This window comes from Crocodylus siamensis, chromosome 1 (assembly GCF_052110815.1).
Source record: "Crocodylus siamensis isolate JL-2025a chromosome 1, ASM5211081v1, whole genome shotgun sequence".
Taxonomy (NCBI): domain Eukaryota; kingdom Metazoa; phylum Chordata; order Crocodylia; family Crocodylidae; genus Crocodylus; species Crocodylus siamensis.
Window position 1 is genome coordinate 169433498 of NC_143395.1, and position 24511 is coordinate 169458008.

Consider the following 24511-nt stretch of genomic DNA (forward strand, 5'->3'; position numbering starts at 1 on the left):
CCATGGGTCAGGTAATGTAAGCAACAGACTACAAAAGCATTGCCAAAAAATGTAACCACCCAATAGGCTCCAAAGGAAAAAATTCATTAAAGTGACACATGTTAATAGTATTGAATTCAAAACACTTGTTTTGACATCCAGATGTTGGAAAGTGCCAGATCCTGATTAACAAAAATATTCTCTGGTGTTTCAGATCTTCCTTCCTTATTTTGATTGCAAGTCAAGTTTTGGAGAAATTCTTTCCCACTACTGTCCACTGATCACATCACAAAAGTATTTCAGAATTCCAACTTTTTTTTCCTATAAGGAAAAAAATGATATAACCACAAATATTTATGCTAATGTCACTGTTTATTATTGGAAGCTTAGTTCAGTCTGCTTCAGTGATACAGCAGCATACCATTTGATATGGAATCCAACCCCTCAAGGCATTCAGCAATACCCCAAGCACAACTCTTTTATAGCATTTCACTGAAGTGACAGTATCTTGAATGGAAGGTAGAAGCAAGATGCAAGTCTTCTCATTAGATTTAATTTAACAAAAAGTTTTGAATAAATATATCCATTTTACAAGCAGAAAACATGTCAGAAATGCGTCTCGTTCAGCTTCTGAAGTCAGCCATTCATTGAAAAAAAAATGAGACAGCAAGATTTCTATGTTAACTCTTTCACATGGGGCACTGATGCAAATAGTATACCACATATGGGCTGCAGTTCTATCTGAGGGCAAAAGGGCTAGCCTCTGGCTTATGTACCATAACAAGAATCAAACTTGAAATTTTTTCTGTACTGTACAGATCAAGGACTTTTTTGATACTGCACATCAGTTTCCTAATTCCTCCTCCCCCATACATTCCTTTTTTTTTTAAAATACAAATGGGGCACTTATTTATAAATGGAGGATAAGGGCACTTGCATCCTTTGTAAAATGTTTTGAGAGCTACAACAGACAAGGATGAAATAAAAGGTAGTCGTTAAAGTAATACGACAACAGAAAACCAGTAAAGATATATAGCAGCTGAGTGATCTAATGAAAGTCATGCAGGAAGTCTGTGGCATTGTTAAGAAGAAAACTCAGATCCTCTGAGTCCCAGGTCAATCTCTTAACCACAAGAGTGTTGTTCTTCCTTATTTAGTAGTAGCTATATATGTGCCAATGACATTGTTCAGATTTCCAGTGTTTGAGGCTAGGGACAGACATTCAAAATGCCTGAGCCTGAATTGATTCAATCTTTGCAGGTTAATGTAACCTGGCTAGGCTGAACTAGTTTATAACTGCACAGACTTTCTCTTAGGACTGAGGAAATTTAGGCACATGCCTGCAGTGGCTCAGGCTAGAAGTGAGGGGACACTAGAGCAGCCCTCCCTTCCCTTCTGCAGGGAGCTGAGCTGAGGGGGGGCATGGCCAGGCCCTGGAAGGACCTCTGATTAGGGAGGTCTGCCCCCACCATCCCAGGCTTTTTCCCACTCACTGCTCAAGGGTGGGAGTCTTGCCAGCCCCCAGCCCCCTGCTAGCACTCTGAGGCAAGGAGGGGGGGAATGCAATCCATGCAACCATTGATGATACAGAGCTTTTCAATCTCCCTCTCTGCTTCTTTATACTGTCTGCAGGAAACAGAGGGCAAGCAATCCAGCAGAGTGCTGATAACAGTGCTTATCACCTCATCAGCAAAACAATAGCCTTTTTGCATTAGTTCAAACTCTTCTTACACAGCTTGTCAGGTGACCTGTTGATTAGCTCCACGAAGTCATAAGCAGTCATTGTTCTGTCTGTCTGTCCCAGTGAAATTGGAGACACACACAGACACCTCAGCATTAGTTAGCATACCACATGCCTAAGGTCTGTGGGGCTGGGGGCTGTGCTGTGGAAGATGGAAGGGAGGGAAGAGGTGGGATTCCTACTTAAGCAGCAAGCAGTGAGGGGGGGTGGTTAGGGCAGGAGGAAGCCAGGCAAACCCTGCTGCACCTGTAGTCTCTGCTGGAGCTCTGGCCAGGGAGCAGAGAAGAGGGGTCAGCCCTGCTGTGGACCAGAGAGCCCTGCCCAGCCCAGAGAGCATGCCAAGATGCTGGGGGTGTCTGGTTTATCTTAAACCAGCAAGGAGTCTGGGACAGACATTGCATAAATTAGCTTGACCTAAATCAGTGATCTGATACTACATTCAACCAGGTTTATCTCCAACTGGTTTCAGCCATTTTCAAACTGGTTTATGGGCACTGAACATCTCTTCTGTTACAAGTTTAAACCAGTTTCTGATCACTTAAACTGGTTTGTGTGTAGTGTCTGTCCCTAGCCTGAGTGTTTATTACCTATTTCACTGTAACATTTTGCTTTATGAGAAATATGTATCTGTATCTGTATATAATGGACCATGTTGCAAATACCGGGTAAAATCATGGCCTGAACAAATACAGCTGTGTCCTCTGGGAGAAAAAGTAATGACTTCCCCCTGACCTGTGCAACTGGCAATAAGGCAGCCAAGAATCACAGCTTCTTTGCTACAGGGAGCCTAGGGACAGCTATGTATAAAAGAGACAGGGAGATACTGCTGTGGTTCCACCCTCCTCCTGTGCTCCATGCTACTGCATATATATTACACAATATTTACACAATACATGCAATACAGTCCTTTATATATGTTTCTATCAAACAAAAGGAAGTGCAGATTTCCCTTGCTTCATGCGGGTTCTGTCTATGCAAATTCGCTCTTATGTGATGACCCCTTTTATACCAAAAATTCTTTAAATGCAAGGTAAATTCACTCCTTTGCAATCAGTGTGGTGAAAACCTGTGGTCAACTTTTTGGGCAGTGCACTGTGGGAGTGATCCACACCAAAATATCCTGCGTGGATTTGTGCTCCTCACTTGCTGTCTGTGATGTGTTTCTGTAGTTGCCATCCCCATTATGACAGTGCCCCATGCTTGTGTGTACTGTCTGCTGTTGGTAAATACAAAAATTGTCTTGTAAAAGTGGTAGAAATGGGTCTCAGGGTCAGTATAGTTGAGGTCTTGGAACGTATCCCTATTTGTTACATTGTAAAGAGGGTTCCCTTTATGTAAATTTGAGTTATACAACATTTTCCAGGAACACATGTACAGCATAAAGCAAGGGAAACCTATAGTAAGCTCCTTCCCACCCTTTCCTCCCTGTTTGCAGAACTGGAGAGCCTTGGGTACTTTGAAAGCAGAAAGTTTTCTTTTACTCATTCCAGGGTTGGGAAAGTGTGCACTGTCTATAACAAGGAAAAGAAAATGGTTTTCCTGTGTGTCTAGGAAGACAGAGCTGTGCTGATGGAATTTCAAAACACAACAAAAAAAAAATAAAGCAAAACCTTGTTCCAGAATTTCTAGATTCTTATTCTAAACAGTGATTATAAAAATCCCCCCTGATCTGAACAAAATGTTAGCATTCCCCCTGCTCTGGTTACAGCTCACGTCCCTTTTAATACCTCTTGCTCTGCTGTGAACTATTTATGTAAGAAAGGCTTATGTTTGAACTGGAATTGGCACAAATACTTACCCATTGGCTATTCCTTTCCTGTAGTAATTTGATCTCTTTCAGTGCTTCACAAATCACAATATCCATGGAGGACAGGAACCTGTGTTTTCTTCTTCTCCAAAGAGAATAAAAATCGTCAATAACCCTGACAGCTCCCTGTAGTGTGGCGCTCTCGGCTTATTCCAGATGAACTGTGCTTTAAGTTTGCCATAAAATATTATGAAGTATGTATCTCCCACAGTATTTAGAGATTAGTTACTGAGTTATGCTATCCTTACTAGCAATCTATAACAAGCTCACAGTCAGTTGGCCTGGAGCACAGTGAGATGTGATAATGCTACAGGTAATGTGAAAAAGAAATGGCAACACTAATAGCAAAGGCTGTCACGCTTCTAACCAAATGGCCATTTTTAGACACCTTCTGGATTGTCAACCTTGTACCCTGCTCTACCTTACTGAGCATACATCACAACTTAAAGTGACACTTGTTAACAAAGAGTCAGCATGTGCCACACTGAAACACGATCTGGTAATCTCATGATGCAGGACTTCTGCTGATTGCCTGTAAGAAACAGGAAGAATACTTTTTTTCCTGCTCCAAATTCATTATTTGATTTCTGTGATATCTGTCATCTTATTTTTTCCCCTTTCTCCAAAGCACTGGCTACTGACCACAGGCAGAAATGAGAGCTTGGCTGGGACCCACTGGCAATCCTACCAGTACTCAGAAACCCCTCAGTTACTGGCTGACTCATCTTGCTCATGCACTCAAAGTCAACCTGACCACTAGATTTACAATCCAGAAAGAATTTTTACCTTGAGTCAGAATGGCCAGGACCACGGAGATTTTTGTCTTTCTCTGTATTATGGGATTCCCTTTTTAGGATTATCTGAGCATATTTTACCAAATTCCTTGCCATTGCAACAGCAGGTCATCAGTGGTCTTCTTGTCTCCCCGGTCTTCATCTGGGGCACACTGTTGAGTCTGATTTTCCATAAGGTACTATGTGGCTCTGCTGTGTGTGAGAGAGGTCAGAGTGAGCAATTTGTGAATGCCTTTGAAGAAGTGGTTGCTTGTGAATACAGGAGAGTAGAATCTGTGGCCAGGGAGACCCCAGATGCTAAACTGGACTGGGACATAATTCACTGTGACCTTGGACAGTATATTGCCCCTCTGCCCCTCAGTTTCTTGACACTATGAAAGAAAGTAATAATCCTCCCCTATTACTCAGTGAAAAATGTTAGAGAATATTACATATTATTATTGTTTATTGATTTTAATTGTGGTAAAATGTTTTAGTGCCACTACTGATTTTATCAGCTGACATCAGCTTCCTTTTTACAGCTAATTTTTTTGCAGTTTATCTAGTTATGTCACCACTGCTTTCCTCTTTTCAACAGGAGAGAAGAACCATAACATCTTTTAAACTCTCAAAAGATCTGGAATTTCTCAAAAAGGTTCTGTTTCTCAAACTTCTCTCCTCTTCCCCTTCCGAAAAGGTTTTCAGAAAGTATGTTGTGGGAATTACTCAGAGTATAATAAAAATGTATGTGTAAAAAAAAGGAAAAAATCCTTTTCTCTAACTCACAGCCTCCTTGGCTAGAATGCTGTCCCAGGTTTGGATCCAGCTCAGCAATGCTCTTTGGCCTTTCTCGAGCTCTCTCTTTCCAGGACCACATCTTTCATTTATTGTCTGCTTCCAGGACCCCACCTCTCAGCCACACACTACATAAATATATAGGCCTATGCAACAGACAGACAGACAGACAGACAGACAGACACACACACACACACACACACACACACACACCCCTCCTTTAATAAAGAAGTATGCCCCAAAGTCAGTCTCTTTTTGTCTGTTTTAAAAAGGTCCAAATCCCCTTCCCACAACCCGTCCACTCTTCATTCTTTGTCCTCCAGTCAGTTGCTAAATCTGTTTTCTAACCTTGCAATCACCATCACTCTCTTTTCTCTAGTATCCGTATCTCATCATAAGCAAGAGTGATATGGCCTGAAAGTGTACACACACACTGAACTGGTCAACACTTTTTATACATAAGCTTTTATCTCAATGCAAAACAGGCCATTAAAAAAACCCAAACCTTGCTTTTTTCAAAATATGTCATTTTTTTCATAAAATTGGGACATTATTTATTAAAGTGATTACTGAAAATACCATCAATAGCACTGATAATTTTTTGTCCAAAAATAACTTTTCAATAAAAATAAATAAATAAAGTTATTAAAACATTTCAAGGAAATTAAAAATGGGTTCAGGTTCAAAGTCCTGTGAAACAGAAACAACTTCCAAATGTAATTTTTTACAGTACGGTTTTTGGGGGGTGGGTGGGGAGAGGTGCCTGCTTGTCACAATGTAGTTCAGTAGCCTCATCAAATATACACTATTCAGGCAAAGCTGGATCCGAATGCAAACTCCCCACTTTCACATCTATTTCTCATGTTAGTGCCCCCCTACATCCACTTCCTTTTTCACTATGAATGATGATTTCTTCACAGACAAGAGGAATCCCTTGAGTTTTTAATTAAAAGACAAACTGCAACAAGTTTTTTTCTAGTGCTGCAGCCCAAACCTGCTGTTATTGGAGTCACACTGAGTCCAGTGGCACAAGAGTGGGCTTTCCATGTGCAGTTAAAAAGGCAATGATTCAGCAAAAGATTTAAGCACAAAAAATTAAACTTCAAGCATATAAGTAGTCTCATTTAAGTTGATTTGACTCCTTGAGTGCATAATGTTAAGTGCTTGAATGCTTTGTTTGATCATGTCTTAAACAAGGATACCTTAGGTATGTCAACAGATTGAACTGTGTACATTGAAAAAAGCTTTCCAAGCTTTATCAGTAGTTGCTTCTATTTCTGAATTGCCCTGGAGCAGAGATGCCCAACCTTTCTGGGCTGCAGACCAGATAAGTGGTGCATGGGATCAGTCCATGGGCTCAATCCAGCACAGGGTCACTGTGCAAGCCCAATCTGGCATGCAGCCCCAGCCCTGTGCACTGAATCAGGCCTGCTGCTCCAGCCTCAACCCCATTCACTGGCTCAGTTCAGCACATAGGGCCATATCATCTACTGCAGGGTTTTGCAATTTGACAGCAGGGGAGCAGAGGCAGCATTAATTGTTACCTCTCCCTCACCAGATAAATTATCAGACCACAGCCTCAAATCCAAGGTCTCAACCTACCCAGATCAGACACGCACCCCACTCTGCTACCTATCCAACTGACTAGGTAAACTGAGCAAAGCTGGCCTGAAACCTCCATCCCAATCTGGCGGCACACCCACTCCCTGCACCAGCATGTCCAGCCAGGGTCATCAGCTGACTCTTCTCTTCCTCCCATAAAAAGTCCTGACCCAAAAGAGGAAGTAACTGGACAACAAGGCTTAACCCCTGCCCAGACTGCCCTGAACTTCTTTATGGCTTGTGCCTCTGACTGCTCTCTTTTTGATCTTCTGGCTACTCGGCTTGGTTCTCCCACTGACTCCACACTCTGAGTGACCCCCTGGCTTCCTGGCCTGGCTTGTACTTGGATTCTGCTCACCCCTCCCAAACCTGGTCAGTCCCTTAAACCCTGAGTGACCCCCAGGACTGACTGCTCATGATCTGGCATGGCACAAATTTTCAGACCCAAAGGGAGCTCCAAGGGCCAGGTGACTTGGTTCTGTTGGCCAGATCTGGCCCACGTGCTGGAGGTTGAACACCATGCCCAAAAAAAGAGCTGTGCAGATCTCTCGCACTGGAAGTAGAGCAGAACTGAGACTTAGAACCGGTTTGTGTTCTATGTATTGATGAAGTTCTTTACCCCTCTTTTGAGAATAAGCCTGTTCGTTTATGTGGGGCTTCTGGGATGTACTGACCTTTTGCTTGCCTTTTTCATGGGGGTAAATTTTACCTACTGACAGCTTTCATTTTGCCAAAGCCTGAATTCCAGTCAGATATTGTTCAAATCAAAAGAATAAAAGCTCAGTATCTGAACACAAGGAGTAAGGCCAAAGGTACTCCACACTATTCAATGCACTACTTCAATGAATACAATCATTTATAGAACACTTCACAGTGGTTTTGAAAGTCTTCTTCTTTGATGAGAACAGAAAGGGGACCATGAATGATCAGAATTATATTAGGTTTTTTTCTTAGGTTGAAAGCCAACCCTCCTTCTATCTTCTTTTCCACAATAGATGTCCTCTATGGCAACAGTTTTCCAGTGACACTGGAAAAGATACAAGAACAGCACAGAGATCAGGCTGTTGTACATCTGTACTAATCATTCATATTATGGCACTGATGTATTTATAAAGGTATGACACTAATGCTTAAGAGCAAGACCAGAACACTATGGGGCATACAACTAGGCAGGAGCAAGCTGTCTCCAGACAAGCGGGAGCCAGTAAGAGTTTAGCTGAACATGGTTTGGGGAGAAACTCTGTCTTCAGCACATGGGAGCTGGCTAGAGTTCAGAAGACTGGGTACAGCATGCAGGCTGTGAGGGTCAAATGTCACTTCCTCTGCTGCCTCCAGTATTCTTTGCAATGTTTTTAAATGGATGAATTTGTTGTGCAGGGACATGTGAACGGGGGAAAATCCATCCATCACAATGTAATGTACAATCAACAGTTTCTACACGGGGTTTATTTTTCACAGTGAAATGTGACAAAAGAACAGAAAGAGGCTGTGTTCAAGGCTAATCAGTATTGGTTTTTCCCTCCTCTAAACTTACCTCACAATCCCCATTTAATAAAATGTTTAGAGGCAAGGGGTAGTCTGAGGTAGACCCGTACTGACCATGGGGTCTTTCATATAGGAGGTTTATTTGCCATTCTGTAGGTGTATTGGGAGTAAAAGGGACCATTCATACAAAGTGCCAAGTATGCCCTGAACAAAGCTGAGTGCCCTCCCTTTGAAGTGAACCAAGGTCCCTTCTACTTATAAATGGAAAAAACCCAAAATAGCTACAATGTGCCAGCAGCATGGCTGAGAAAACTTTGCTGTAGCTAAAGAGGCAGTACCTTTCCATTCCCCCAACCTATGAGCCTTGTTCTTAGGCACCGGTAGATCATGATAGTTTGGATTCTCTTACTTTAGTAGTTTGTGTGGCAGGCTTGCTGGGGGAAGCCCAGTTTGCTGGCTTGAACCTGAAAGCTCAGATCAATTGATGGGGGGATTTCCCTTCCCCACCAATGGGGAGTGGGACAGAGAGAGCCTTGCCCCACCCTGACCTAGGGGTGAGGTGAGGAAGGGGACCTGAGGGGGAACTAACCCCTCAGTCTTTCCTATTGGTCTGCTCCCAATCCAGGGGCAGAGCCTCCAGAAGGAACAAGAAGCCAGCCTGCCCAGCATATGGATAGTTTTGAACGAGAGACGATGAGGATGAGGGCTGTAGAAGAGCTGGTTGAGCTGACCAGCAGAGGTGGAGCAGTTGCCCCAGAAGTGCCTGAAGATGCCTCCGGTGGGGAGAAGCAGCAGGTGGCTGCATTCCAGCTGCCGAGGGAAGAGCGCAGCAACAGTGCACAGATCAGTGCACAGAGGGTCTGGAGCATGGATGGCACCTCAGCGCTGCACAAAGCAGTGCAGGTCCCCAACAATGCATGAAGCAGGGGTCCAGCCCCTTCAGTGCACAAAGTGGTGCACGGGGCTGATGGGGAGCTGAAAGGACTGCATGGTTGCATGAGGCAGCACAGGTCCACAACCCTGCACAAGGCAGGAATCCAGCCCCTTTGGTGCACAGGGTGGTTCATGGGGCCAGAGGAGAGCTGAAGGGACCTTGGCAGCTGCATGAGTCAGGGCCAGTCCCCCACCCTGCATGCGGCAGGAGCCAGGCCCTCAATGCACAGATCAGGGCACAGGGCCATAGAACTGACGAGTTGCTGGGGCTGCATGAGGCTGTGTTGGTACACATTCCTGCCCTCGGCAGGCCCCCCTTCAGTGCACAGGGTGGTGCATGGGGGGCTGAGAAAGAGCTGATAGACCTCAGTGGCTGCACAAGGCACCTGGGCTGTTCCTGCTTCAGGCAACGAGCAGATGGGCCAAACACCCATGTGATGGTGGATGCTGGGAGTCATGAGTTACACGGGGAAAAAGATTCCCACAAGGGAGAAGGGGCCTTCCTCCTGCAGGCGATCAACAAGGAAGCCCTTGAGGAAAGGGGAAGATTCACCTTTGGGCACAGAAGGGAGTCTAGGGCCTCTGTCTGTTAAGGGTGGTTCCAGGGTTATGGGCCCCTTCTAGTGGAGCAACCAGGGAAAGGGTAACGCTGTTCTATTAGGTAACAGGATCCTTCCACTGATTGTCATTTCTTCTTTGGACACAGCTGTGTGCCGGTCCCTCATGTCCTTAGAATTTTTGCTGTAACTCTGCATCCTTATTGTTGTATTAGGAGAGGGGTTGGAAGCTGTTTTATATTTGAATCTATTGTGTTGGTTATCTGTATATGTTGGTGACTCTACTGATGTAACCTGATTGTGTATGTTCAATTATTGTCCCATCACTACTAGCTATTCCTTTCATTGATTTGTTAATTAACCTGTATTTTATCCTTAAGTGTGCCTTTGCCTGCTGCTAGAGGGCCTGGTTGAAGGGCAGGGGCTACAGTCTAATCAGAAGGCCACAGGGGATAGGCCTGTGCTTGAGTTCAGGGTTGAAAAGATTTATTGCCTGTGTAAACCTATGTAAATTACCTATGTACATGTGTGTATCTATCTATAGATAGATATATATAGATATAGAGATATACATATATATATAGATATATGCATATAGATATATGTATGTAAGTTTATGGTTATAAGTTTTATAATATTTTGGTATCATTAAACCTGTACATAGTTAAATATCACTGCGTGTCCTGGATCTCTGCTCTGCTCTGCTCTGTAGGGAAAGGAGGTGAGCTGGCCTACAGCTAGGACATGCTCCCCATAGCATACATGCACCGGCTAACATCCCTTTGATTGGAGAGGAGGTACCTTTCCTCATACCACTTAAGTTACACTTGTCATCCCAGGGCTGTCCTAGACATGTGAGCTCTTCCCAGGACCAGACCTATCAGTTTAGGGTCAGTTTCTAATAGTTCAGGGCTGCACAGCAACTAGGGAGTAGCTACTATAGGTGAATTGATTTCAGTGGTGCTATTCCAGTTTCCCTTTTGTAGCTTAGAGAAGAATTTAGCCCTGAGTTCAGTAGGAATCACGGATGCTTTTTCCTTTCATACTAATTCATTGTGCTTCATGAAATACTGCTCCAAAAGTCCTATACCTATCCTTGGTAATGGAATATCTGGCTGGAATTTTCAAAAAAGCGAACGGACTTTGGCTAAGTCTATGTCACTCCTGTGCTGTGTTCATGAAATGTGCCCTACTCACACACTCCTGCTCTGTGCACACCAAACCCTAAGGATCAGGAAATACAGCTAGTCTACAGCAATCCTGAGTACATGCCCAAAAGTGTGTCAAGACATAGATCCTGGGTATGTCACAGAGAGGAGCCCTTAGGCATCCAAATCCCCATGGCCTTCAAATATATTCAGAAGCTCAGCTTCCTTAGGTGTCTTTGAAAATGCCAGCCTAAATTACTACATGCTGACATTGTGATGTAGTCCAAAACAATATGGAAATGGAGCAACCCCCACACTAATGTGTAAACCTGTGCTTTGTTGCTGTGTTTTTCTCCTTAACCTCACTAGAGATTGGTCCACACTAGAAAGGGTTTGCTGGCATAGCCATATGCCACTTCTAGTGATAATAATAGTGAAAAGTGCATTGGCAACTACCACTTATACTAATTCCTTAAAGGACAGAAGATAGCCTTCAAATACATTTTTTTACCATTATAAAGTGCATTTGACTGGTGTAAAGATACAGTAAAGAATTATACTTTTGACTGATATTATCATATCAACAAAAATATTTCATGTAGGCCTTCTTGTCAATTATGTGGATAGTGAAAATAAATGTGTCTTTTAAACTAGAATCTCTTCAGGGACTCCATTTGTTTCTTCTTTCACACTGGGCACCTTTTGACACCTAGAAAACCAATATGAAGTTAGCATATTGCTGGAAGGCAGGCTAAAGATGATAGGAAGTTATGGTAGACTTTTCTAGATGGATAAGATTATGTGTAATTCACACGAACTTGACTGCACCATGCTGGCTGTGGCCCCAATCATAACTTGATTATGTGTAAGTCATACAAATTCTTCTTGGGCAACTATCAAACTAAAAATGTTTTGAATATTAAAAGCTATATATAGACACTTACTAGCATATTTTCCTAGGGAGCAAATATCAGAAACCCCTAGTAAAAGGCTAATGTCCTACCACAATAGCACTAGAGAAGGGGTTGTCAATCTATGGCATGTGTGCCAAAGGTGGCACATGAGATGATTTTGAGGTGCTGAGGCCACCAGGGATGCTGGGGCTGGGGCTGGGGCCAGGAGGCAGACGGTGCTGGCACTGCATCCGCTGAGGCTGGGGTTGGGGCCGTGCCCACCAGGTGGGCTGAGACTAGGGTCGGGGCAGGGAGGCAGCCGGTGCCAGTGCTGTGCCCACTGGGGCTGGAGCCAGGGTGGGGAGGCAGCTAGTGCTGGCACAACGCCAGCCAGGGCCGGGCCCAGAGCTGGGGCCAGGGTCGGGGCCCGAGCCACACCTACTGGGGCCATGGCCAGCATGGTGCAGCATGGCACTGGGTGAGGTCACTCCCCCTGTAGCTCTTTCCCCTCCTCCTGCCCCTTCCCCCCACAGACTTTCCCACCGGGGGGGTGCCCCCAGGTCCTGTATTAAGTGCCCAGCCCTAGTGCTAGGCACCCTGGTGCTGCTCCCACTCAGGTGGGATGGGGTGCCCATCTGCCCAAGCCTCAGTGAGGCCCTCTCTTTCAGCTCTGGCCCTGGGCTCTCCCCATTCCAGGATCATCAAGAAGGCCTGAGTGCCCCAGCCCTGGTGGCTGTTGCTGGGGTGTCACTGCCTCCCTTTGATGGACACTGCCTCCTTTTGCAGGCCTGAGCCACAGCAGGCCTGAGCCACGACTGGCAATGGTGAGAGACATTGGCTGTGAGGGTCACACCCTCTTTCTTTTTCTTTGTCTCTCTTCTTTTCCTTCATTTCTCTTTTTCACTCTTCTCTTTCTCTCTTTTTCTCACTCTTATCACAACATGCTTAACAAAATAAATGCACAAGAGCAAAGGTAGTACAAGAAGTTTTATTTATTGTCACCAGGTTTAGGATTTTTAGAAAATCTGGTATTTACCATAAAGGCAACATTTATGTTTATTAACTATACTAATATGCAGTGCATCCTGTCATGTACCCCCTGCCCTTGCTTTGTTTTTCTGGCATGCCGGCACTCTGGCACCTTCCAAGGTAGACATTGTAGGGGTTTTGGCACTCTGGCCAATAAATGTTGCCTACCCCTGCTCTAGAGTCTGCTGTGAGAAACAAAATTTAGAAAGGTCACTATTATATACAATGCATTGTTATCTAAAGCACATCAAAGTGCAGGAAGATTCAGGAGGCAATGATTCCACTGGCTCTGATCAACTGTGGATGATAAAGCATGTGACTGAAAGGAATAAGTACATTAAGGGCTCTCGTGCTTGCCCATGGCCTGAGTGATTCCCTTTCCGATCCCCAAAAACCTAGGTTAGTTTTCACTGGACACATCTGAAGGAGCTAAAGTGTTCAATGTTGACTGTTATAATTTAGGAGATGTATTGTGGTAGCAAAAAGAGTTTCCAGTTGGGAATGGTGGACCTGTTGTGGTAGACACCGTACACACATACACATGCATGCAATGAACAGACAATCCTAAAACCCTTTTGGCCTAAAAAGGGGCTTAGAAAATGGAGTTGTACTGATGTGGTATTTTGCTTTGCATATCCAAAAATATGTGACACAAACATAAAGAGACAAACCTTTTGGTCTATAGAAGAACTAACTTTAGCTGAGAATCCAACTGCTGTTGAAAAGTAGGTAGGATCCTTTTTTTAAGTGTGGCAAATATAGTAAGTACTGCTGTACTTAGTATGCACAGTGTAACAAAGTAGCAACTCTGAGACATAGTGGGAATTCCAAGATGATACTTCGGCAGTGGATTGTGTACACATTTCAGTCCATGGTTCTGCATAATGTTCTTTACTATCTTCCATACCTGTTGTTACCATTGCACGTAAGGAAAGAATTAAGAACATTAAAACTCAAAAGGCATAGTAGTTAATAACAACAATGCCTTTGCACTTATAAACAACTTGAATGCCTTTACAAATATTCATTAAGTAAATCTCAGAATGCTACACAACATTCCAGCAAATGCCTCTCAGGCAGACTACTAAAGTAAAGCAAAGAGTCACATGCATTCATAGGTGAGTTCTATATACTTCATTTTGTGTCTCTATTTCTTTTGGAATGTTGCTGGAAATAGTGACACTAAACATTAGGATATATTAAAAAAAGATAAGTAAAACATGTATCTGATTGTGCTGGAATAGTTTGGAAAAAGCAACAAATGGAATTACTGAAACACAGTTTCAGTGCCAGTATGAAAATTATACTTAAATCATTTTACTTTAAATCTTAATGACACTGGCGGGGCTAGCAACATCAATTATGGTACACACCATTGCCCAATGAATCAGCGAACACACTTGCCCTACACAAAGCACAGCATTCTGTATGTCATGAAACTACCTGTAAAACAAACATAGGAATAATTACGTGAGTGTGTTTGCATGTTTGAGGTACTTGCTCCACATGACACAAGCAACTTAATAGCACAGGTTTATTAGTACCACTGCATGTGAACTTTATAGTGGGTGGCAGGCAATCTGGAAGATAATTAAGCAAAGAGCTGTTCTTCCACTCAGCTTTAACTGATGACTGAATTCCAAAGGCAAAGTATGGAAAAGCATTTAGATACAATTTGCTGAAAGAACTACAAGGTATCTCAGTGCACACATAAGGACTATGTTGACATGGAAGAATAGCTGACCATTAGTCTGAGTAAACTATTACATAACAGCTAAGCTATAATAAAACCACGATTCCAAATCAAATAAGTCTCCCAGACTGCTTCAAATGAGTCACCAACAGCTTTATAAACATACAAAATACTTGACAAGGAAGTCTCTGATAATTTTTTAGTAATTATGTCTGTGAATTGTTCTCTGTTGACATCACTATTAGAAATGGTTTCCCATAAGTTTGCATTGCCTGTTAACATCTGCTCATTAATCACCAAAGCTTTGAATATTTCTTTCATTACAAATTTATTAGAATTTACTTGATTCTCAAGCTGGCTGCTCAGAGCAATTTTTAATTAGCACAGAAACAATGGTTGAGGACATGTTCTTTGTGTGTAGATGTTGCATGATTTGAATAGCTTCACAAATTTCACAGGACAGGGAAATGGTACAATTGCTATATCTCAGAAATGAGCAGAGAACAGAAAATATTGTGGGGGTGTGGGGGTGAGGGGGTGTGTAAGGCATTTTAAATCCATGCTCATAATTTAATTCCAGTCTTGGGCAAAACTATTCTAAGTTTTGCCTCAGTGTATGATTTGGAAGCAAATTCAGAGCCAATCTTAAATGTTAAATAGTAATTTCTTAATATGGTTTGGCACAACTGACAAGAGAAAAGAAGACAGCAACAATGAGTAGAATAAAGGAAGAGAACGGTCAGGGCCTGAGGAAATGGATTCATCCTGGGAGATGTGAATTTAGGGACGGGGTGTGGTACAATGTCTGGGAAGCAGGAAAGCCCTGAGTTTAAAGGAAGATTGAAGCATCATCACAGGCAAGTCACTTGAGCTTTTTTTCTACCTCAGTCAGCCCAACAGTAAAACTGGACTCCACTGAAAAGCAAAGACATATGTTGCTTCTGAATGGAAGTATCCTGAATAAAAAATGACAAGAAAAGCTCAATATTTTTTAAAATATTTTAGTCGGGCATTACTAAATGATGTTACTAATGATAGATGAATGAGGAGTATCAGGGATTGTTGCATTTGTACAAACTTCAGCAAGAGATACTACCTTAAATAAATAGAGACGGAAAATACAAAATGAATCGCAATGTAATTTGAACAAACTAACAAACAAAGCCACTCATGAAGCAATTGCTGAGGTAGAAACAAAATATGCTTTTAAATAAGAAAATATTGTGGCCACACTTAGTGAACTGCATTGACCAAGACAGCAGATGATACATAAGTAAAAGAAATCCTGCACCATCCATCTGTAATAGGCAGAACTGGCGTGACTCAGCAACAAAACTATGTAAAGAAGCTTTTTTTTTCTACCAGCACCAACTAAGCACTCACACTACTGAACTGTCAACAAAAAGGCAGATGCCAACGTGTTCAGTGAACAGAAGATCAAAAAGACTCATTGGAAACAACCCATGAGAAGACAAATGGGGAAAAACACTGACTATGTCTAGAGCTAAGATTATATCCCAGGGGACCTTCATATTGTTAGAGTAAAAGGCCATTTGGGTTATGTGCTGATAGTCCATTTAGTACTGCATTTAATCGTCTGTCTTTCATGCCATCTTACAAAGGGAATAACAGCAGCGCAAATGGGGAACCCCTGGAAGAACCCTGGAAACATGTTGCAATACCATGCCCCAGCAAGTTCGTATCTAAAAGTTCAGGGTATTTTCCCCCTCTGCACTTGTAGACATGCACTCTGGATCAGGATGTGGCAATGTGATACACAAGCCCCAGGAAGCCCTGCAGAGGATTCCCAAGGCATTCCCAAGACATGCTTTGTCCTGGGTCAGAGCATGGTACTTGGGGCAGTTGTCCCTCAAGCCCAAGGAGCAGCATGGGCCTGAGCCCATAGGACAATAGCAACATCTGTTCTTACTGATCAATTAGATCTTCAGTGCTGGTATACATCCTGACAGCTGATGCTGCAACAAAAACAATATCTCATTTTAGCCTTGTTTAGCTAATCTATAAAGTGCATATCCACCCTCCCTTTCTTACCTCCTTTCCATACCCCAAACAAAAGACAGAAAGAGAGAGAGAGAGAACAGAAAAAGAAGATCAGGAAAATAAAAGGTCAGCAAAAAACAATTGCAGATAATATATTTAAATAAGCCATTAATGTTACAAGTGAAATATTCTGGTAAATTAACTGTACCACCTAGAGCCATAGAACATACCAATGCATAACACTATGAAAACCCTGCATTACGAGGATATTTTGTGGAAATAATAAGTGAAATCCTGGCCCTTGAAGGAATTATCAAGACTTTGATTGACTTCTAAAAAGCCAAGATTGCATGCAGCCAATATATTTTTAGGTACATTTTATGCTCTAGTATAAATCAGCTGCATGGGAAAGTGGAGAGGATTAAAGGTCCCTTGCCCAATATGTCCTTGGCATATTAGGTCTGTCAGAATTGTGGCTCCAGGCACAAGGGGAGACAGAGGTTGCCTGAGTGAGACTTCCTTTGGAGAACAAGTTTTCAAGGAGGCTTGAGGATAGATGAGCAGAAGGTATGGCTGGAAGCATGGAGTTAGGAAGAATACATTGCAGACTATAAAGGGCTGTAACAGATTACTCCTACCCTCCTCAAAGCAACAGGGACCCAACAAAGGAACAGCTGATCCTCACAGGGATTTCTGAGAGACAGTGCTTTCTGAGGCACATGAGTCCTGGGGCAGAGACACATGTATCACTCTTTTCTGTAGGCTGTGTTTATGGGCTCGGCCTTATCCCTCTAAACATTTACAGAAGAAGGAAGAAAGCACGGAATGGTGGATTCTGATCCTATAGACTTCACTGAGCCATCAAATGTAACAGAACTGAGCTTTTATGAGTCTCTCTCAAGCACCAATGTCTGTCTTAAATGACCTTTCACTACCCTTACTCTTGAAATACGTCCATGAAGTGGCTTTTACTGTCATAGGTGCTACTTCGTGGGGACATCTACACAAGATGCTACTGAACAGTTTTTACTGAGTATATATTTACTACTTGTATAATCAGTGGATTATTATACAACTACTAAATAAATGTGCAATAACTGGAGTTACTGAGCAGTAACACTGGCAAATGCCTTTTTAGTGATGCTACTGAGCAGTAGCCTAACGATACTGTGCAGTAGCATATTAGCACTGTTAATGATGTGATGGGCTACTGCACAGTATTATTCGGCTACTGTGCAGTTAGTGTCTCATGTAGATGTGCTCACTATAAATCTGGCCCACTGCTTCTAATGCCATTTTTCTTCTGACACTCCTGTATTTTCAGCAAGTTTTGAAGCACTAAGCAGAATAGTACTAGTTAATTTAGGACAGGTTACTACACATTGGGCACGTCTACATGTGCTGGTATGTCGTCATTGCAATGAGCTACATCACTGTAGCTCATTGCTATGGCAACATAGCATTGGCGGGTACAAACCATGATGCTGATGCTACTGCGCAGTAGCAATGAGCTACTGCACAGTAGTGTGGGAAAAAACCCATGTGGCATTGGGACTGTGCAGTCATTTTGTGCTTGCTTAAGCAACTCTTCAATAACAACTGTACAGTTTGGGGCACGTGTAGACGTTCCCATTGCGTTGGGACTAACTACAGCATTTATATCTTCCTTCTATACAAGCTAGCTTAGTTTGAAAACATTCTCTAGTAAGGAACTGGGATTTTGCTATTTTTTATTACCTGCAAAATGCTAGGAATGTTTAAAAGTAACAGTAACCAAAGTAACAGGGAATAGGAAATAAAAGAGACATTTATCCCCTTAGAAACAGCTTTATTCCCCTCACATTTCCACAGAAGCATAGATGTTTTCTGTCTGCTTTGGCACTGAAAGATATTAAAACAACTTTTTCAAACATCAGGAATTTTCTGCCTTTTACAAGAGTTGCATATACTGGACATGAGAGCAAGAAAATAGAGTTCAGCCTTAGAATATTTTACTTCTGCTACCAGCAAGAAAATGTAACAAGTTTGAAATTTTGGATCATAGTACAGATTAAATCAGGAAGTATATAACACCAGACATCCATCAAAACCTTTTTTTAGTGAGTAAAATAGTCCATACTTAACATTATAGCCTGCCTCCTAATAGCTGTTTTCAAAGTTTTTGAGCAATGTAACATAGTTCTAACATACCACTACTACTCTCCTTTTGTCCCTTTCTGGTATTGGAATATAGGCAACTTAGTAGTAACAGTGATCCAATAAGTCAGTCACTTGTGACCAGATTCAAAGCACAATAAAATCAGTAGAAGTCTTTCAAGTGACTTCCGTAGGCTTTAAATCTGGCCCTAATACCTCTCCTAGAATCCACCATGATTTTTAAGACAAGATTAGCACAAAGCAACATACATACACACTGGCCATGTCTACATGAGTGGCAGACTGCACAGTTGTTACTGTGCAGTAGTGTTGGGGAAAAAATGTGCAAGGATGGTACTGCGCAGTAATGCTGGTTACTGCGCAGTCATTTAGTACTTGCAAGTAAAGTCCTCACATTAACACCTGAAACTAGTTTTAAGCACTCAGCTCAAAGCTGCCCCACTCCAGGGCAGGGTTATCTCTTGATTTGTGTTTCACAGCTCAATTTACATAAGGTGCAGGCATCTCCAGGCTACACTTTAATGTAAACACCCCACCTGCCCGTCTCCCCCACTGGCTCGGATGAGGCCCGCTACCTCTCCTGCCCTACCGAGCACCCAATATTCCTGCTCACTGCCTTCCTTTCCCCACCCCGCTCCCCTGCTAACTTTTGGCTGCCCATGAGGAAAGTTAACCTTCCCTGCCTACCACCACTGCCCAGCCACCACAGCCACTGCTGTCCTCTGGGTGGGCTCAGCCAGCAGCCCAGCAGGGGTGGTGGCTATGGCCAGGAAGGCAGATTAACTCTTCCCTGCCTGCTCCCCTGGAACAGACAACATGGGCAGGCACAAGTAAGCAGGGGCGGGGGGAGCCCTGGGGGCTAGGGAGGCGGGCAGGGGGAGCCCTGAGACGTAGGGGGTAAAGAGGAAAGCTCAGAATGAGAGGGAAGGGTGGGATTCTTCTTTTCAGTCCTGCTCCAACTTGAGCTAACACTCCTCCTCAACATTTGTGCAGCTTATAGTGCTATGTATAACAAGGCCCTTAGGTTATAGAGACACCTATGCATATGTCATTAGTGAATTATGTTACAAGCTGCTGCAATCTGATTGCAATATCCGCTCAAGTCTGGAGTGATACAAGTGTAGCAAAATCACTACAATTTAACTCTATTTCATTCAGGAGCAAGTTAGGGCTATTTTGCTAACTGGCATCTTTACAGCCTCACGCACATGTACCAGGTCATAACAGCTGAGATGCCTCATGAGCAACAGCCCACTCTCCTCACCCCCATTTAATGAGGCTAAAACATATAGTTGCCCACACCCTCAGTAGTAATAATTATAATAATTATAATTACAGTTTACTCATTGCAAGATCAAGGTTTTGAACTGCACATTTTTTCAGGCAGGAACATGTATTCAGAATTACCTGTAAAATGTTGTGTACTTAGTGTCACAGAAATATATACACATAATAGAATATTGTGTTATGCTCTCCCCAATTAAGTTAAGTCTCCAATACAAGAGTAGCAATGATTTACAATGCCTGACCATGATGGATTCCCTTCCTTGGCTGCAAGATCTCAGCTAATAAACTCTAATGTAATGTACCCCTTCCCCTCTGCCACCTTTCCTGAATTTGGCCCAGTGAAGATAATGTCGAACTGGAATTCAAAATGAATGGAAACCAAATAAAATCATTCGGGGCCAAAGGCTTATGTGGATCCACTTCTTTATATGTGTGAGAAAATGGGCAGCAGCTTGCTGCATGTTGCGGAGCACAAAAAGATGAAATGTAGGGAAGCTGCAAAACAAGATGATTCAATAGAGTCTTCCCCAAATGCAGGGACTACTGAAGTTGATGGAAACACTCCTAATGAGTTTTGGATCTTGTCCCTGATGAATTGTAACTGTGCTCCCTGGATAAGAAAGAGCCTCTCTTCGCCAGCTGAACAATGTACGGCGGTAAGTGAGAGCTGGCCTAAGCAATCCTGAAATGTTATTTATTATTATTGTTATTGTTGTTTTTATTGAAAGGACTATTGCACAGCAGCTAAAAGCAGCTACAATGATGACTCACTTGCACCACTGATCTACACAAATAGCATGTGCTACGATTACCATCTGGTATAGCAATCTCCATCACAAGACTCCACATTTCCTGTTACCCAGGGTAAGTAAATTTCAAGTGTGAGGGAAAATTTTAGCAAGTTTCCCGAAGTACCTTTGCAGAGGGGGGGGGGGGGGGGGAAGAAAGGGAAATTATGAGGTAAACGTTATTCCTCTCCCCCCCTCCTCACCTCAGAAGAAGAAAAACATATCAAGTTTGCAGTTCTCATTTCTATCGTATTTTAAGAAGTCAAATCTGTGTAATGAATACCTGCCTGGAGGGAGTCCAGCAGGATACTGACAGCCAGGCTTTCTGGACACTGTTTGAAAGGGATGGTGTACATTTCACTCTCCCTTTTTTACCATGAAGGCAGTATCACGTGCAACAATGATATAAGCAACTTTAGACGCTGAAAGAATTAATTAGTTTACGTTCGATGTTCCCTCACCGGACTACACTGGACTTAGCCTGGCCCTGAGGGAGAGAGCGGCCACCTTGTAGCAGAGCTGCTCTGCAAATGGGAGCAGCATTGCTCCCTACCAGCACCTTGTTGTAGTCCGGCTACAGGTGAAGATAGCTGCACGTCTAGATTGCTGTGTATAGTACAACCTCATTATAAAATACCCTATTTATAACAAAACCCCCATTTTTAAATAATCTCAACAGCAGGAACTTTTTTTTTTCATTACTATAGTGAACAACTCCTTTTAACGAACTTGGGATGGAGGGTGCAGATAGTGGAGGAGGCCTTGGCTCTAATGAAGCTACGCTCTACATGTAGATGGCAAAGCTAGCTGTGGGTGATAGCCAACCAGCTGGAGAAGTTTGAGGAATGTAGCCGTAGAAGAAGCAGATATTTCTATCCAAAAGCTCAGGTGCTGTAAATCAGCATCCCTCTATTGCCTTTGGTGTATTTATAGTAGCTGAGGGTCTGGCTCAGTCTAGTTCTGTATCATCTATATTGCATATATCTGAATAAAATGGTATGCACATGGATATAAAGGGTATTTTTATAATTATAGTCAATATGCAGAATGCTTTTGGGTACCTCTTATTCAGAGCAAAGCTTCTCAAAGCCTCACGATACTATTATTATATTTCCTTACACGTCCTCCCAATTGTGTCTCCCCACAGTCCTCTTTTGGAATGGGATCTAGGGGCCTAGGGGCCATTTGTGTGAAGCTGTGATATTGTTATGTGATGTCTCAGTGTTGCACTTTTAAACTTCTCACCTAGAATCAGTCTTACAACACCTCTAGCCAGAACGCCCCTGTCCCTCCATTGTATCTGCACTGCCCTTGGTCCAAGGATCAGAACTGGCCTCCAACACAGCCAGAGGAGAGCAAACACATTGCTCTGAGATTTGGCTGGAGCTGGAAGGAGGACCTTAATTTGTGAAGAAAAGCAGAGAAATCTTAGTTAGACCAAAAAAAAAAAAAAAAGGGAAAGAGAGAGAGAGATAAATAATCAAAATAAAAAATGAACAAGTTACTGAATGCCAGACATTGTGTACACAAATAAGGTGGCTAGGAAACCCACTGGGATTCTGGCAAACATCTTGCTTGTCTCAAGAGGTTGAAGAAGTCTTTCATTGTGACTCAGTGCAGCTCAACAAAGACAAGATGCTGAGGGAAAAAAATAGATATTCCATCTACTATACACATTTAAGCCAAATCTGACATTAAGGGGAATCATTCTTTATGGAGGCTGACAGAGCCACCCTTGAAGTCTAGTTCACAATGGAAATATCAGAATGCAAACAGATGGAGTAAAGTATTTTAGCACAGAAAAATCAGGGGTGGATGGATGGGAAGTGTCCTGTCAGTACTGTTCATTCTCCCGTGCTATCCTCTGGATTGGCTACCCAGATGATCCTTTTCACATTTCTCCTCCCCTCATAAGTCACTTCTTCAGAACCCAAACCACTGAGCCAGCCCCCTTATCAAAAATGCTGACACCAATCATGGCATAAAGAGAGAATATGGTAATCTCCCAGTCAGTAGAAATTGTCACAGCCCCAGCAAAGTCCATGGCCAGAGGAGACTTAGCCCATTTAAAGGCAACAGACCTTTGAAAATGTATACCAGTGGAGCTGTATAAAAAGGGGATGGTAATCAAAAGGTCATGAGGTGAAATCCTCCTTAACTTGTCTGATGATCACTTTAATAAACTCTGTTGTAAATGGAGCTATAAGGCTAGGATCATGATGCAAACACTGTGTACCCAAAGACAACTGCTCAGTAATTGCAGGAATGAGATTTTCTTTGTTATGCATGGGTCCACCTACTCTAACAAGGTGCTATTGATGTGGCTTTGAAGAAAGAAGGGAATTAGTGCATGTTGAAAAAATCTAATGTGATCAACTAAACTGCGAAGGGCCAAAATTTTTCTACTTTTTGATTTAAGGCACTCTTTATAGAAGCTTCAAAGAGCTTAGAGTCAAGAGCAGGCACTCACTCCCATGAGGCAACAACATTATATGGCTTCTCTGTGATATGTATCAGCTACCACATCTATGCTGAAATACAGGAAAAGTTTATCAGCCCAGTAGTTAATACTGAGGCAAAGCCAAGGCTATTCTTATTTCTTATGCTGTGTCAGCCAGCCCTGGTTCAGCATTTATCCTTAGGCTGGTGTAAATCAGGAATACATCTAGTGATATTACTGGAATTATGCAGATTACATGCTACTGTTCTAAGACAAAAAGAGCTTTTTTTTTATTTTCATATATAAAATGAACACCAACTTGTCTTCCTGAAGCTTCATTGCATTTCAATTCAGAGAGTGAGGGAGGGATGCTAGGGCTGTCATGTTCGGATTCTAACCTCCTATTGTTTTATACATTTGTGATGCACATGATAGATATTTTACACATTTTCCTACTTTGCAACAAATATTCTGCCACACTCTCTTCCTAGACCCTGCTCTGAAAAGTCAAAAAGCTCAGTTCCAGGAGTCCAGCCTCTATTAGCCACCCTACAATAATAAAGCAATGTGAGCTCTGCACCCTACAATAAATGAGCCATTGTCCAGAGCCCTGCAGTCCTTGAGCAGCTGTACCACAGACAATCAATGACAGAATGAAGAAAGGCACTGAGCTGAACAGACTTTGGTGTCAAGATACTAGGCAATTCTTTTATATTTTAAAAACAAACAGAAGTTGGGGAAAAACTTTGAAAGTCTTAGCACATTCTGGAATATCACTTTTAATAGTTCTACAGCACCTTTTTATTTATAGCAAAAAAATGAAAAAGGCAGTCTCCCTCAAGTCTCATGGCCTTTCAGGCTATGAGAAAACAAAGCATGATCAGAGTAACAACATTGTTCCCAGACTATATAAATGTCTAGTGCATTAAGCACATTTGTATCATCTATATGAGTGTCATATTTTAGTTAAGAGCTTGTTTGGTGTGGAGAGGACAATGAATTGTGTTCAGTGAATTTTTGTTTTTGTTTTGCTGATCTACTTTTCTGATCTACTTTGACACCATGAAATTATTCTTGACTTCAGGTTTTGTTCCCACATCAGTGAGAGTCATTCCACTGAGTAGGAACAGAAGCTGCAGCAGATGCATGGATCAAAATTTTTCAAAAGTCACTAATGATTTTATATGCCTTAATCTTTAGGTGACCAACTTGAGACACTTGAAAGAGGCCTGATTTTCAGAAAGTAATTCATATTTTTTCCTATGTAAATCACATTTTTAAACAAATCATAGTTAGACATCAGGCATCACTAGTCATTTTTGGAAATCTTGGCGTTCGGTATTCAAGTCTTGCTACACTCTGACAGGCATTCTGGAAGCCTTTTAGTTATTGCTATGGTAAAT